Source organism: Protopterus annectens, chromosome 8.part0, assembly GCF_019279795.1.
Source record: "Protopterus annectens isolate FY-2018-M chromosome 8.part0, PAN1.0, whole genome shotgun sequence".
Taxonomy (NCBI): domain Eukaryota; kingdom Metazoa; phylum Chordata; order Ceratodontiformes; family Protopteridae; genus Protopterus; species Protopterus annectens.
Window position 1 is genome coordinate 1378624145 of NC_056741.1, and position 17884 is coordinate 1378642028.

The following is a 17884-nucleotide window of genomic DNA, read 5'->3' on the forward strand; positions in this document are numbered from 1 at the left end:
TTAGGAAAATCTACTAGAAATGGTGAAGAGAAAACATTGCTGGAAAGAATCATGCAGCTGTTCAGCAAAAAGCAGTTCAAGCTCCAGCTTTAGTGCAAGGCATGCCTTCTAGTCATCTAAAGGAAAAATAAGTCATATGTAGTTAGAGCTGAATAAAATTAAAAGAAACATTCAGGAGTATATCTAATCAAATAACAAGAGGCTGGAAAATAGAAGAAGCTTTAAACAGGTGTTCAGATGACATGGTAAATTGCGTAATCAGAGGTCAAAATAAAGAAAAGGCTGGCTGAGTATAAGACTGCACAAGAAGAGATGTTTTTAAAAATGGTAGAATTAGAGGAAAGAGCATGTAGGGAAAAATCTGAGATTTTCTATGGTACTAGAGAAGCTAGAAGCAAGAGAGACTGTATTAATTTTATGAAGACAGAAATAAGCAACTGGGCTAGTATTCAGTAGGAGGAATTGTTAATTGAAAGACATACTGTATATATGCTCAAAATATGGCCGTGAGAAGGTAGCCAAAACTTATATTAGTAAAGATGTAAACATACAAGCAGAAAGAGTTGATACTGACAAAACTGTGGCAATAGGACAAAGTATAAAAAGTTAGAAACACTAGAGTGTTTGTGGAAAATGATTGCTTATCATACACTAGGCAGAAGAGAACAAATTTATTCATAATTAGGGAATGTCAAGAGGCAGGTGTGAGTTTCAAGCTGTCGTATTCAGCTGTCTTCAGAATATTTTTTTCCCCCCCGGATGATCAAAGTAATTTTCTTGATACATAACAGGGTAAGGAAGAAATGGAAAAGTTTGTCCAATAAAATTTGAGCCAGAAAAACAGAAGGGGACTCTGCTTCTTATTCTTCTGGTTATAAAGCAAATATAAGGACCTTGCTAGTGAAACCATTTCCACAGTTCCAAAAGAACATGCTTTAGAGACGGAGGAAAGCACAGGAGTTGACCAGAAGAATCAAGAGTACCTTAGAATTGAACTAGAATATGGAATTGGGAGATTGAGATGATCAGGAAGAAGACCAGCAACATACAATTTAGTGAATAAATGTGAGACTACAAAGCATCAATCACATTTGTGAATTATGGCTGTATAAAAACAGTGGAAAGAGGGTACTTTTAACTTTGTTAAACTTTGGGGCAGTGAAAAGAATCTGCTTCACTTTATGTCATTGATGTTTGGAAATACACTGAGGTTAAAGGAAGAAAGAAAAGGGTAACTAAGTAAAACAGATTGCATGTTTTATAGTGAAGTATTTTAGTTGTTCTTGTATGTGACAAAGTTACTAAAAGTAACCAGATGTGATTTTTTTTTTTGGTATTAATAACGTAGGCGTTGCAGTGCGATAAGAGAAGAAAAGATAGACAAAAGCATGTTTAAGTTAATAGGTTGTAATCTTGTGTTGCTGAGGTGGAAGATAGGATGCAAAAGTACACAAATCATAATGTATATGTATAGATGATATGCTTTCTCTTACTTTTTTGTAGATGAATGTCTGGATTAAGGCAGTTGGCTTAATCTAATAACAGATTTTAAGTGGAAACAAGTAAATATGAGAATACCGAATATAATGAAAAGTTTTCCTTTAGTGGCAAATGCTGTAGCTTGTGTTTCAGGCTGCAGCAGAGGACTACATTTTTCTTTTTTTCTCTTACATTGTCATGGAGATAAGCTGATAATAGAGTAAGAAAAGATAGAACACTGGTTTATTCAAGGCTAAATGTTACTGATTACTGAAAGCATGAAAATTGTTTTCACATTGGGGGAATAAAGATGAAAAAAGAACAAACATCAGTTAAAGTAAGTAGAAGCACAGGCAATAACACACGTCTTGGCATGGATAATCTCAGTTTCAGATTAATTAGGGCCTGTGATAGCAGCTATTTGTCACAAATGTTCCCATTAGGAGGGCTAAGCTTCATTGTTTGAATATGCATTCAGTTGTGTGTGTTTGCATTAAGTTAATAGGTTTGAGGGTGTTCTGGATAAGTGTTTTTTTGAGAGTTTTGATTAAAACAAAGTCTTGTAAAATGTGACATAGATTCCAGTGCTGATGATGATATAAACTGTATAAAGGATTAACCTGCCCAACATTAGTGGGTGCATGTACAAAAGCTGGAAATCAACATTTAAAAATAGCTGCCTTATGTAATAGGTGGGAATAATGACTTCTTACCATGTTATCTTGGAATGTGAATGATCTCATAGATATAGGCAAAAAGGAAAGAATGTTTAATTATATTAATAAATGCAGGCTACAAATAGTAGTTCTACAGGAGACACATTTTGAAGGCACTGAGCATGTGGATTTGATAAAGAGGATTTTCAGAATGGATATTTGAGATAATATCAGCAACAGAGGAAAAGAGGAGTACTTATATTATTTGCTAGAGGAACTCCAACAGTAACAGAAGAGGAAACAATGAGAATACTGGCAGATTTGCGGTAGTAAGGAGTTACTGGTAAAGGCTAAAGATTACGCAAACATGTATTTATATTCTACCTAAAACTGTCATTATGGAGCTGAAAAAATTGGGGGAGATGTAATCAGCTTTCAGCAGGGTATATTACATGTAGGTGAGGACTGGAATTTGATTTGCATCAATGAGGATGTATCTGTAAGGGAAAATGTAACAAATGAGGGTAGATGTCTGAAGAAATTTATGAAAGTGTTTGGTAGGAAAGACATGAATTCAGTAGAAGGAACGTGAAGAGAAATTACATATTCCCCTAGGTACAATAACTGGGCTTGACTAGACAGAAATTATATTTCACAGGAGTATGCTTATTTAATTGAGAACCTTGATATGCTTTCAATAACTATTTCATATGATTCACCATTAATTGCCAACATAAAAATGCAGGGTAATGAAGTAAAGATGATACACTGGCACTTCCCCATCAACCTGTTAAAGAGAGAGGAATTTTAGGCATGGGTAGTGGAAATTATTATTACTAGGGAAGATAGAAAGTATTCCAGAAGTTACAGCAAGTGAGTGGGATAATATGGAAGTGTAGTTTAAAAACAGGGTAAAAATAAAAGAAAAAGAAGTAATAAGAATTATTTGGAGGAGTTGACAATGGTTAAATTATTACAAAATAAGGGGAATTTCACAGAACAAGAATAGGAACAATTGCAGAGTGCTAAAGACAAAATAAGGGAGTACCTGGATAGCATACACAACTTTATTAAGACTGCTGTTAAGCAAGTGTTTTTGATAACTTCAGAGCACAAAAATGTTTGACACAATCACTTTGACAACAGAAATTAGAGGGTTCCAAACTTAATGAGCCTTTAACAAGAAAAATAAACCAAGATCCTGTAGAGATGTTAGGGATGTTTCAGAAGTTTAAAAAAAATTGTATAAAGCAAAGAAATGGGAAAATCAAGAAAAAGCACAAATGGAAATATTAATAGAAGACTTAAATATGCCAAGGTTAGAGGTTGATGAGGAGCAGCAACTAATAGTTAACATAGGAGGAGATGACATACAAATGGTGATGTATAACCAATCTGCAGGAAAGTCCCCAGAGGAATAGATGGTATTCAGGTGAAAGTTGGAAGAGAAGAAACTGATCTGATAGGTTTTGATTAACAGTTTTTTAAAAGGAGGGGAGGCACCATCATCCTGGAAAAAACTGTGGTGGCTGTAATACCCAAAGACGATAATGGCCCATCAGATCCAGCTTCATATAGACCCATTTCAATTATAAAATTATAATGGCTAAAAATGGCAAAGGTGTTGCCAAAATTGTTAGATGTGGATGAATGTGGTTTTGTGCAGAGAAAGCAAACATTTAACAGTAATAGAACAATGTGATCTAGGGGGAAGCAGAACATAAGAAAAAACGCTGCTGTTGGGTGGTGGCGCGTCTTGACGCAGAGGAAGTTTTCAGCAGAGTAAGTTGTTTTAATTTTATGAGTAGGACATTGGAAGCATTTGCATTTCCTGATAAAATAAGGTTAATTAAAAGGATATGTGAGCGATTACAGCTGTGATGGCGAACCTTTTGGGTTTGGTGTGTCAAAAGCTCCTGGCATAAAATAATTCAGTGCACTTCACATGAGCAATGAATGCAAAACAGTGTCTTTGGTAACTCTGGTGTTGATGATTGCTGACATGTTGCCCAAAACGTCATGGCATGTGTCATAGGTTGGTACTAGGCTATCGGCCCTAGGGCCTATACAAGCCTAGCCATAACAATTCCCTGGATATTTCTTCCCACAATATTTACTTCTCTGGGCCCCTGTCTAGGAGGGCGACTGACATGATCCCCGGGGTGAATTTCCTATCTCCCATCCAATCATCAAGGTTCCTTTTGAAGAGGGCCAAGGAGGCGCTCTGCTTGACATATATGGGCAGTCTATTCCAGAGTATGGGGAGTCTCTGGGTCAGGAACCTATCCCTCCAGCATGTTTTGTTCATTGTGATGACAAGGTTTAGATCCCTGAAGCGTGTGGCTCTGAGGGATTGGGATTTCTTTAAGTGGAGCATGTCCAACAGCTCAGGGTTTGACATGGCCTTGTATGTTAAGCAGAGATCACCTCTGAGTAGACAATATGCCACAGAGTATAGCTGGAGTTTTTTTTAGATGGTCAGCATATGGCATCTGCTTTAGGCCTGTGATTCTTTTAGTGAGGTATTTCTGTGGCCTTTCCAGCTGTTTTGTGAGGTACATACCAAACAGGGCATTATACTCTATAATGGGTCTAATGAGTGATGAGTACAGTGGGACAATGACCTCCTTTTTTCTGGATGAAAAGCCCTTAGTGATGAGGTGTGCCACATAGAAGGATTTCCTGACTGTTGTGGCGATGTGGTTATGGAAAGTGAGACCACTGTCCACCTGTGTCCCTAAGTCTCTCATTACACTTTTGATGTTTATGTACTGCCACCTATGTGGTAATTCTTGGGTACATGTTTTTTTTTCAAAGGGGATAACTATACATTTCTTGACATTAAGCTTGAGCCTATGGCTCTGAAACCAGGCATCTGTTTCTGTAAGGCCCTTTTGTAGAATATCCACATAATTTGGGGATTCAATAATGGCTCCCAGTTTGCAGTCATCTGCGAACTTTGTTAGCCAGAGTCCCTTAGTGTTGGCCTGTACTTCAGAGAAGTAGATGCCAAACAAGAGTAGTCCCAGGACTGAACCCAGAGGTACTTGTCACTTGTCTGGAGCTGGATTTGGAGTCGGCTACTTTTACAGTCTGGGTTCTGTCAGTAAGACAGTTGGCAACCCATCGAGTGACGTAGGGATTTATTCTCAGCTTAGTAAGTTTATCTATGATTCCAGAGTGGGGGATGGTGTCGAAGGCCTTGACAAGGTCCAGATAGGCTGTGTGGACCGCCTTACCCTTGTCCACAGCTCTGGAGACTGATTCGAAGAAGTCAATCAGGTTCAGGAGACAAGATCGGCCCTTCACAAACCCAAACTGGGTGGGGTCCAGTGTTTGAAGGTTGCCAATGTCTTTGTTTATAGGTTCCATGATAATGCGTTCCATGTCCTTGCAGATCAGGCTCATCAGACTGATGGGACGGTAGTTCCCGGGATCCAAGTTAAATCCCCCTTGTGGAGTGAGATAACTGTAGCTGTGCGCCACTCACTGATTTTGATGAGGGTGAAGGGTCTCCACGATCACCTCCAGAAGATGTCTCATTTGGAGACATCTTTGACATCCAGAAACAGAAAAGTGGTTGGATGGTTGGACCCCCAACAACCCATCACTGGAGTAGTCAGTATTTCTGGTGGTTTTTGGAACTGGCCCATCTACCTCCTGGGTTACTTCACCCACTGACAAGCTCATTGATTTGGTCTCTCAGCATGAGTGGAAGGATCCCGTCTCAACTGAGCCAAAACCTAAGAGGCCAGATCGGATTCTGGCTGCACCTGTGGGTAAAGAATTTTGGAGTAAGGGGTGCCCATGGGTGCCATGTTCATGGTGGCAGCCACCAAGAAGGAACTTGCTGAACACAATTCCTCCGCTTGTCCCCCTAACAGGGAGTCTAGGGTAATGGACAGATTAGGGAGGCATGTTGATGCTTTAGCAACTTTTACTGTTAGGTTGCTGAACTCTTTGGCACATTTTATGAAATTGCAAAGGGACTTGATGAAAGAACTTTTGAATTCCCTTTCTGGGACCATTCCTGCTGAAGCCCAGTTGTCTGTGGCCTCTCAGTTAGCCACCCTCCAATCTACATTGAATTCATCCATGAGACTTATTCTGCATGCAGCCAAAGGTGCCTCATGGGCTGCAGGTTCAGGCATATCCATTAGGAGGCATGCCTGGATGTGCTTATATGATTTTGCAAACCCCTTCAAGTCCTTGTTCGTCAATGCTTTCTTTGATGGCAGTTCTTTGTTTGGGCACAAAGTGAAGGACAAATTATGCAGGTGTGAGAAGGATGGAAAGACCCTGTCTGCAATTGGCATACATTTTTTGACCCCTCAGAAATCCTTTTCTAGTAATCAACGAGGTGGTCAGAAGATGTGGTCAAGAAGTCCCAGGGTTTTTTCCAGGACATACGTGGAGAAAGTTCCCCTAGGGGCAGAGAGGGGACTCTTAATGGACTACAACACTCCAGCAGAAGAGGAGGCCTGCAAAACCAGGGGTCCATGTATTCTTTCTCTGGCAGACCTTACCAGCACTCCTGGAAGGAGGCCTGATTGTCCCCCTTGGGCAATTTGGGGTTGTCTATCCCTGCACCAGAGAGCCTGGCTAGACATGACATAAAAGATACTTGGGTGCAAATGAGTATTTCCAGAGGTTCTATCATTCCCTTTTCCCTTCCACCTCCAATTATACACAAAATTACTGATGTCCCACCCAGTCATAGGAAAGAAGCAGCACTAAAAATACAAAAGCTGCTAGAAAAAAAGTCATCCAAGACTTCCCGCCAGACTAGATAGAATCTGGAACTTACTCAAGATTCCTTTTAGTGCCAAAGAAAATGGGGGACTGGAGACCAATTTTGGATTTCAGCTAAAAGAATTTCAGAACTTCAAGCCTTGTCATCAAAATCTCTCTACTTGATTTTTCATAAGGATGGAGTTGCATTACGAACCAGTTTGTCTTTCCTTCCCAAGGTGGTGTCAGAATCCATTGTCAATCAGTCCAGTAGTCTTTCCTAAATTTGCAAACACAGTTGAATATATGTTGTATTTATTGGATGTTCACAGACAATTACATTTTTATTTACATAGGACAGAAGAAATCAGAAACCCAGACCAGTTGCTTGTTTCTTTTGCAGATTTGAAACTGGAAAGCCAGTGGCAAAAGTAACTCTAGCCAGATGGCTGACCGATTGTATTTCTTTTGTCTATAACAAACTGGGTCTTACCTTATCAAAACCTGTAAGAGCCCATTCAGCTAGATCCATGGCAACTGCTTCAGTCTTTCTATCCAGAGCTTCCCTGGGTGACATATGTGCAGCTGCAACCTATGTGAATCCTTGTACCTTTATCACTCATTACTCTCAAGAGGTAGAGTAGCTTTTGTCTCAGATGTGCTCTGGAGTATCCTTAGAGTCCACCCAGGGTTTTAGGTAGTTTGGGACTCTGTTCCAACAGTTGAGGATAGAATGAAAATTGACATCATCAGATAAAGAAGTTATGTACCCACCATAATGTTCCACCTGTGTTGTCCACTTTCATTCTTCCTCAATTTCTCGTCCACCAACCCCCAACCCTTATTTCAGCAAACTTCTTGAAGAACCTGACATTGTAAGGACGCCATTGTCCTTTATGATTGAGCTCCAGATATAGTTCCCTGTGTAGGACATATACATTTTTATGTATCTTTATATATGCATATTGGTAGATACCACTTCAGGTAAAGTCAGCAAGCAAGATCTGAGGTATGTTAGGGATTGCATTATGGATAAGGGAGAAGCTCGAGAGGTTTTGGTTACCATGGGCATTAGTAATGGCTGAGTCGGATCTGCAGTTTGGATCTGAACCCAGCAGTTGATGAAGAATGAAAATAGACAGCACAGATGGAACGTTATGTTGTGTATATAACTCCTTTTTCGTGTCTTTGGACGTGGATTGCAAAATACAAACAGTAAAAATTTTTAGTTCCTTTAATTTTATACTCTGGTCAGGCATATCTTTTTTTTATCAACCAGAGGAAAAGTTGTGGATAGCAATTAATAGAATTGAAAGATTTTATCTGGGAGGGGAAAAGGGCAAGTGTCAAGTGGGATAAGGTCATCCTCCCAGTGGAACAAGTAGGTTTAGAATTACCTGATTTGAAGGGATATTTTAGAGTTTCACAGTTAATGGTCTTACACATAACAGTAGCAGAAACCTGCAGTTCAAAGTGGAAAGGGATGATAATGAAGTAAGAGGGTAATTCAAGAAATAAAGTGGGGGGTTTTGGACATAGATCCTTAAGTTGAATAACAGTCGTGCTGAATACTATATTCTTTAAGTAGGAGAAAGTATACTAAGAACTAAACCAAAACATGAATGAAAAAAAAAGATTTTGCCTATAAGGATGACTACAATAATGGGTTCAGAGAACAGGTAAGAGGTGGCTGCAATTTTTTTAGAGAAAGCTGGCAAAGGAACCAAGGTATTGGGAACAAATAATTAGAGAAGGAAAGGTAACAGAATGGGAAAAGGCCAAGAAGAATTTTTTATTGCAGGTTAGTGATTGCCTTCCCTATTAAGGATTGATATCGGAATACAGACGCAGAGAAAGGGATAGTGGAATCCTAAATGAAATACCTTCACTGCCTGAATTCTTATTAGGGATTGATATCGGAGTATAGACACAGAGAAAGGGATAGGGGAATCCTAAATGAAATATCTTCACTGCCCGAATTCTTATTAGGGATTGATATTGGAGTACAGACACAGAGAAAGGGATAGGGGAATCCTAAATGAAATACTTTCACTGCCTGAATTCTTAACTGAATCTAGAGCAGAAGGTGATGTTAAAAAAGGGATCATTAGTAGGGCATATACAATATTGAGCAGTAACTATAGGAATCAATCAAAGGAGGTCAGAAAAGATTGGAAAGAAGTAAGCAGTTAACAGAGAAACAATAGGAGGACATATGTATGACTGCCAGATATGCAACAAAGTCTACAAGGTTTAGGATTTTTGCTTGGATGTATTTACATAGGTACTTTTATACCTCAAGCAGGCTCCAAGGATTTTTTCCTCAGGTAGATGGCAAATGTTGGAGGTGTAATGCAGAAAAAAGAGGTACCTGGGAGGAGATGTTCTCAGATTATAATGAGCAGGCAGATTTTAAAAAACAAATCCCTACAGAGTACTTTGTCAGGAATACCAGGTGAGCAAATAAGTGTAAAAGGAAATTTATTTATTTTTGAGCAGTGATACATGATCTGAAATAGCTTAGACATGGTAGGGCCTTGCTAAGTTTAATTCTGCTGGCTGCCAGAAAAAGCATTTACTAGCAAATGGAATTCAAAGTCTAAAGCAACTAAATTTGAAATAGTGAATCTTGTGACAGAGATAAAAGAACAGGAAGTGGAATCTTTTAAAAAAGCTAGGAGTAAATTACATAGAAAAAAAATGGAAATTGTTGGAACAATACATGCAGAAAAATGTTTTGGTGGAAGAATGAGGTTTAAGAGAAGGCAGTAATTGAGCAACTTGTGTAATGTTGCTTTGATTATGTGGTATAGAACACTATATGTGATGTGCAGGGTTTGTAAATGTAAACTTATTAGTATGCTTTGTTTACTTCCTCACCTGGCCTTTTCTGCCGTATATTGCTTGGTTGGCTTCACCCATTAAGATCCTGTATGTAGACTTCAGAGTATCTGTGTGCAGGAGCTCTCCTGGCAGGGAAGGCCACACAGTGTAGGTCACACAAGTTTGCCACTAAAGTAAGGGGGATTGCAAAGATGGTTTTATTGAATGCAAACATTGGGGAAGCTGGAGTCAGTGGCAGTGATGTGTGTAAAAAGTGAGCGAAAAAGCATTAGAAATAACTCCCTCTTCAGGAACTTAACCCATCTGAAATTGTAGCTCAATTGCTATACAGACACTTACTACAGGCTGTCAGGAATGTGATGTGCATGTAATGTTATAGACACAAACAGCATAGAAATAATTACTTTTTTCTATTCACTTTTTGCCATCAGTACTACAGGCACTCATGAATGGTGGTGTACATGTATTATGGAGCATATACAAACAGCCAAGAAAGAATTGATTTATTTATTTTTTTAACATTCACTTTTTGCCTTCATGCCTACCAGCAGACTTCCTCTTATTTCATCACCCAGTAACTCCCCAGGAACTCTGTATCATTTACACCACACATTGTACCATATGGATCTCTAGTCTTCATTGGAAGTTTAACTAGCAGTGTCTCACTCCTTGCTGACCCACGACTGTGGGTGAGAATTGAGAGGAGAGATCTCCTTCATGCAGACATAGAGGGTGATTGTGTTTTCCTTGGAGCATGTGCTAATTTCTGTGGTAGTCTGATTTCCAAAACTTTCACAGCATCATCCCATGACCTCTACATGGCCCCTACATCTGCCTAAAGGGGATCCCGTGTTGGTGCAGCTTTATAAGTGATGATATCTTAATCCAGCTGATGCATGTTGCATCTCCTGCTTCTGCTGGGATTCAGTCAAGTAGTGGGCCAAACTGCCCTTCTTCCTCCCATGATGGGTAAACAAGCATTGACCTGTCACTCAGCCCCTCCTTTTCCAGGTTCTTCAGCACCTGGGTCGCTTGTCTGTCCTGGGTTTTCTGCTTTGCAGTCAGGGCTTCATCTCCATGCACCACAGAGTCAGATTACTTTTATTCTTTCACACTTTGTCATTATTTCTTGCCTTTACAAAGCACAGTTGCTTAGATTTCCTTTGCAGGAGCTGGACTTAGTTTTTCACTTTTGTGCTTCTGATGCCCCATAGTATTGTACTCATACTGATTTGTGTCTGTAATGTTCTGTTTGTGTTGTCACTTAGTTGTCCTTTGGAGAATGGGACTCTAATGTCTCCATTTTTCAGTGATGCAGCTGAAAAATGGAACATCATTTTGAAATTCTGGCTGAAGCAGGTAATTCATTCTTATTTGCCCTTTATTCGAGTTCAAAATTAATGTCAGAGTTTAGAAGTGCACGGGGCAGACATATAGTAAAGCAAAGTCTTTTAGCTTGAAATTTATTACATTCTGCCTCTTTTGATCTTGACTGATTTATGTTTTTTTTTGTTTTCATAATTCCTTTTACTGACCCGTATAGTGCTTAGTTACATGCCACTGAATAAACTAAACTTAAGCTAGCATTATGGAAAAAAAACATGAAGCAAGTTGTTGGTTAAGTACAGTTTGCATCTGTTGCAGAACGTTGAGAGGTAGTCAGACAAGGTGGTCCAAGCATTCCTTTTATGCCATAATAATCAATGATGTTAAGTTGTCTATCTCGCCTTCATTCTTGCTGGATGGGTTCAGAGCCGATCCTCTGCTCCGACTCGGCAATCTACTAAAGCTCGAGAGCTATTTACTGGCTCGAGGCCCTCCCTGTATCCCACAATGCTAGGCATCAGATCCCCAGATCTCGTTTGCCGCTTCAGCTATGAGGTTGCGATTTACTTGGTTCCAGGTCGTATTAATCTTTTATATATATATATATATATATATTAAAAGTTAACTTTAGTTTTTTCTCGATAACCTTTTCTTATATTTATAACTTCCCGGTTAGTTTACTCTCTGTTTACTCTCTAATATTCCCTCTTAGAAACTCGTTTTAGTTAGAGAGTTTCTTCCATCCCCCCCCCCCCTTTTTTTATCAGTGGCTAATCTCCCCTCCCTTTCCTTGTGTTATAGGGTAGTGTTAGCTCTTTTTCTTTATTACAGTTGTAGACTTGTGTGTGTGTGTGTGTGTGTGTGTGTGTGTGTGTGTGTGTGTGTATATATATATATATATATATATATATATATATATATATATATATATATATATATATAGTTAACTGTGTAATTGTTTAATTTTGTTAGCTTAACTAGTGCATGTGTGTGTGTTTGGTGTTGTTCTGTGTGTTTAAGCACTAGTGACCTTTTTCTTTGGTATCCATCATGTCTAAGGATACCAAAGTCTCAGGTTTTAAGAAGTGTGACTCGTGCTGTCAGAAGATGTCTCTGACAGACGGTCACACTTCTTGTGTTTATTGCTTGGGCCCCCTACACCTGCAGGACTCCTGCTCGGCCTGTCATGCCTTCAGCCCGAGAGTCCTGCAGGAGCGTAGGAACAAGCTCATCCTGAGAGGCTTACTTAAGCCAGAAGGATCCCCGACCAAGCCTTTGTCAGGTAAATTCTCTAAGCCCGCCAAGCTGTCAGCTCCCAGTTCGGAGCCGTCACCTGGTGGAGAACCTGCCTCCTCGTCGGCTCCGGCTGGAGCCGACACCTCTAGACCTCAGTCGGCTCTGACTTTACTGTCGGAACCATCTTCGAGCCGAAAATCTTCTAGGTCCCCTTCCCTAGAATCGGTTCGCTTGGCTCCGAGGTCACCATTACGCCAATCTGAGAAAAGCCATAGGTCCCACTCGTCTCAGTCTTCCAGGCTATCTAATCATGACCTAGAGAGGGTGGTCAGCAGACTCCTTAAATCGCAGGCCCTGGCCAAAATTTTAACCAGCCCATCTCAACAGACTGTGGCTGTCCCGGTATCTACAGCAGTTCCTCCTCCGACTCCCTCCATGTGTTCGGAGCCGGTTGGGGCTCGAATCTTGGTGACGTCGGAACCGATACCACAACTTCCGGCTCCTTCGGCTCTGATCTCTTCCTTGGTTCTGTCTTTGGAGGGATCTGGGAGCCGAGACTCCCTCGTCGGCTCCGAGGGGGCAAGTGGCATCAGACCCTTGTCCGACCCCGTTCTTCCTCTCGGAGCATCGGCGCAGGTGAGCTCGGCCCTGACATCGGCCTCGGAGCCGTCCCTCTCGGTGCTGACAGGGGTTCTCGTCTCCTCGGAGTGGGGACCTTCTGCTCTGCTTGACAGGGGCGCCTTCGAGGTCATGAGGTGTGTGCTGACTCCTGAGTCGGCCCCTCGATCAGCCCCTTCGGCTCCTCCCCCCATGGTACCTGCATCGGTCTCTGTCCACCCTCCTGTCCCCAAGCGTGGAAAGCAAACGCCCCAGGTCACCCCATTGGGCGTATCTTCCTCTTCCGAGGCCTCCCCTGATCTTTCGGAGGAGCTCCCCTGGAAGAGAAAATGTAAGAAGAAACGCTCCCCCGAGTCAGTCACATCTGATACCGACTTGGAGGATTCGGAAGGGTCCCCAAGATCCCCCTCTGAGGATGTCTCCTTTTCGGACATCCTAGAAATCCTTGAGCAGAGGGGGAACTGGACTGCCCTTAACCGTTCGGAGGATGAGTCTGTCTACCTGGACGCGTTTGGTTCTCGCCCTTCCACCTCCTGGGTGTCTCCGCCTTTCGACCCACTAATGGAAGTGGTGGCTCAAAAGGCATGGTCAGCCCCGGACAAAGTGTAACCATCTCCCCATAGGCCCACTAAATTTATTACAGCCCCACCCAACAAGCAATTCTTGACAAAACGTGTCCCTGTTGATGCCATGGTGGTTGCAGCAGCCACAAAGAAGGAGTTGGCTGACCCTTCAGTGCCTGTCCATCCACCTAATAAAGAATCTAGGACAATGGACAGGTACGGGAAGCGGGTGTTTTCCTCAGTGACCTTCTCTATGCGGTCGATGAATTATCTGTGCTATTTCACCCATCTCCAAAGGGATCTTCTTAAGGAACTGGGTGATGCCCTTCAGGATCCATCAGCTGCGGGGGCTCAAGACAAGATAAACTCCCAGCTGGCAACCCTTAATTCTATCGTCAATTCCTCCATGCGGCTCATTTCTTATGCAGCCGATGGGGCGAGTAGGGCCACAGGTACAGGCGTGGCTTTGAGAAAACATGCCTGGATGCGGTTGTGCAACTTTGCTGACCCCTTTAAGGCGTCCTTCACCAATACCCCCTTTGATGGTTCGGCTCTGTTTGGACCACAGGTGAAAGATACCCTTACCAGGTGTGAGCAGGAAGGCAAGACTCTCTCTGCCATGGGACTCTGTTTTTCTACTCCCTCTAGACCATACCCCAAGGGTCAGAAGAGTGGAAAAATGTGGTTTCGGAAACCCCAGGGAGTCGTGCCTGACACACGTGGCGAGTTTCCTTCCAGGGGCAGGGGAGGGAACAATAATAGGCGCCGCCCGAGGGGCAGAGGGGGCCCGCAGATTCAGGGTAGCAGAGAATCGTTCTCTGACAAACCCTTTCAGCACCCCTGAGGGGCTGCCTGACTGTCCGCCTTCGGAGGCAGTCAGGGGAAGATTGTCACTGTACACAGAAGCCTGACAACTCCTCACACAAGACAAATAGGTATGGTCTATCATATCCGAGGGTTACAAGATTCCCTTTGTCCACACCCCGGTACAAACAACCAAGTCCCTTCCAGATGTTCCACCCGGTCTAAGGGAACAGGCAGTACTAGAAATTTCAAAACTGCTAGACAAACGGGCCATCCAGCCAGTCCCAGCAGACCAGCAAGGATCCGGAATCTACTCCAAGTTCTTTTTGGTGCCAAAAAAGACAGGGGACTGGAGACCCATTTTAGATCTCAGCAGGCTAAACAAGTCTGTTCAAAGAACAAAGTTCTGGATGGTCACACTCCAGTCCATTCTACCCTTTTTGGGTCAGGACAATTGGATGTGCTCCATAGATCTTCAGGATGCGTACTACCATATCAAAATGAACAGGCCCTCCAGAAGGTTTCTCCACTTCCAGCTGGGAGCCAGTCACTATCAATTCAGGGCCCTGCCCTTTGGTCTCACCACAGCCCCCAGGGTGTTCACCAAATGCATGGCAGTGGTTATGGCTCACCTGAGACGGCGAGGATTCCAGGTGTTTCCATATCTCGATGGCTGGCTCCTCACTGCTGCCACAGGCATCAACTACTGCGAGCCAGGGATTATACCATCCAAACTTGCACTGAGCTAGGTATATCAGTAAATTATGAAAAGTCTGCATTGTCGCCTTCTCAGTCTATTATCTTTATAGGCGCAATCTTAAATTCAAAAGATCTGTCTGCAAGGCTTCCTCTCGACAGAGTTTCAGAAATCCACCGACATGTGCAAGTCTTACTACAGTGCAACAGGATTCAAGCCAGAGTTGTACTAAAGACCTTGGGCCTCATGGCAGCAGCAATCATACTAGTTCCCCTGGCTCGCTTTCACATGCGGCTTCTTCAGTGGATGCTTTTTACTCAATGGTCCTTTCAACAGCTTCCAATGTCTCACAAGATAATAATCACTCAATCATGCAAAGACCACCTAGCTTGGTGGATGGTCTCCCCTCTGATACTCCAGGGCAGACCATGTGTTCTTCCTCCTCCTGTTGCCACAGTGACCACGGATGCCTCCCTGATCGGGTGGGGGCATTTTCAGGGCAGGACTGTCCAAGGCACCTGGCAACCTCTAGAGTACCATCTGCACATAAATGTCTTGGAGATGAGAGTGGTGCTTTTGGCATTGCAAGCTCTTCAGGACTCTCTACCCACCGGGACTATTGCAATTCAGACAGACTATATGTCTGTAGTGTGGTACATCAACAAGCAGGGTGGAACCAAGTCCTATCCCTTATGTCGAGAAGCACTCAGACTCTGGCAGTGGGCGATCTCCTCTCAACGGTTTCTGATAGCAACGCACATCCCTGGGAGGTCCAACGTCATAGCAGACAGGCTAAGCAGAGCTATTATGCCTCACAAGTGGTCTCTCAGTCAATCAGTAGCGGACAAAATCTTCCACAGATGGGATCAAGCTTGCTGCGACCTTTTTGCAACCCCTCTCAACAGCAAGTGCGATGACTTCTTCACTCTCTTCCCCCTTCCCAGCCACTCCCCCAGAGACGCTGTAGTTCACGATTGGCCCTGGGGTCTTCTGTACGCTTTTCCACCTTTTCCCCTAATTCCCAAGCTAATTCAGAAGGTAACCACTTTGGGATCTAGGATGATCCTCATTGCCCCTTACTGGCCTCGACAAATTTGGTTCTCGTTCCTGCATCGCCACCTGCTGGAGCAGCCGTGGAATCTGGACCCAGTGCCAGACCTCTTGGTCCATCAGTCGGGCGGGCTGCACCAGTCCCTTCAGTCTCTCAACCTTACAGCTTGGTTGCTCCACTTCCAACTTTAGCCAGGCTTCCGCTAATTTCTCAGCTGGTGCGTGAAATCATCCTTTCTTCGCACAAATCTGCCACCAGGAAGACTTATTCTAGTAAGTGGAAACGTTTCTCCTTCTGGGCAGAGGTTAGGAATATTGACCCTTTTACAGCCCCTCTCCATCATGTTTTAGAGTTTTTAGCAGAGCTCTTTCAAGCTGGTTCCTCCTCTGCCACCATTAGGGTCCAATTAGCTGCTATTGCAAATTTCCATGCTAGCCTGTCAGAAACCAGCATCATGTCCCACAAACTTTGCAAGGCCTTTCTCAAAGGAACTTTGTTACTTAGGCCCCCTGTCAGGGATCCCCCACCTCCGTGGGACTTGAACTTGATATTGGCTTTCTTGACCCCCCCCCCTTTGAACCAGTGGCTTTCTGTTCCTTAAAATTGCTCTCCTGGAAGACTCTCTTTTTGGTAGCCATCACATCAGCTAGGAGAGTTTCGGAACTTCATGCCCTCTGTATTCATCCTCCTTATCTTGTGTTTCATAAGGACAGAGTTTCACTTAGGCCTAATCCTTCATTTTTACCCAAGATACCCTCTGAAACAAATCTGAATCAGTCTATTGATCTGCCCGTATTTTTTCCTAACTATTCGAACAAAGCTGAACAAAATTTGCACTGCTAGGATGTTCACAGGCAATTACGTTTCTACTTGGACAGGACAAAGCAAATAAGAAAATCAGACCAACTTTTCCTTTCCTATGCTGAGGGCAAACAAGGACGGCCAGTTTCCAAAGTAACCTTATCCAGGTGGTTGTCCTCTATTATTACCTTGACTTATCAACTCAGACATAAACAACTCCCTGCTAAACCTAAAGGTCATTCCACCAGAGCATTGGCTACGTCGGTAGCCTTTCAAGCAAACTACCAATGGAATCTATTTGTGCCGCAGCCACTTGGGCCACTCCTCATGCATTCATTTCGCATTATAAGATGGATGTGGCCTCCAGGAATAGAGCTGAGTTTGGTTCCACTGTGCTCAAGAGTCTGTTCCGATGAGCCACCCAGGACTAAGGTGTTAGGGACGCTGTCCCATCCAGCAAGAATGAAGGTGAGATAGACAACTCAACATTAAGAAGTTATGTACCTACCATAACGTTCCATGTTAGTTGTCTTCTTCTCACCTTCTTTCTTGCGTCCCACCCTCCATCTACCTAGCCTGGACAGACCGAGAAGTGTCCCCTTTTGAGGCTTTCTTTCGCTGGACAACTCTGATGTACATTGTGTCCTCCTCTGTCTTTGTAATATAGTTTCCCTTGTGGTTGGACAGGTGTCCTTGAATCCTTCCTTGGTGTTAGCTCTGCCAAATGAGATCTGGGGATCTGACGCCTAGCATTGTGGGATATAGGGAGGGCCTCCAGCCAGTAAATAGCTCTCGAGCTTTAGTAGATTGCCGAGTCGGAGCCGAGGATCGGCTCCGAACCCATCCAGCAAGAAAGAAGGCGAGAAGAAGACAACTAACATGGAACGTTATGGTAGGTACATAACTTCTTATTACTGTGTACATATTGTTATTATTATTTCACATCTGGGATGATACATAAACTATCGCTGGAGCTTAGATTTAATTTCAATTTGACTTGCCCTTTTTTGTTGCCATTAGGCTCATTCATATGTATTATCTACCTGTATCTGTAAATAGGGTTTTACAGCCTGGTTCC

The 17884-nt window shown here is 42.8% G+C and overlaps 1 protein-coding gene across 1 annotated transcript in view; it reads left to right on the top strand.

Annotated features, from left to right (window-relative positions):
• PCSK7 (proprotein convertase subtilisin/kexin type 7) overlaps nucleotides 1–17884 on the top strand; it is a 1762277-nt gene that overhangs the window by 1230440 nt on the left and 513953 nt on the right. The window lies entirely within an intron of this gene.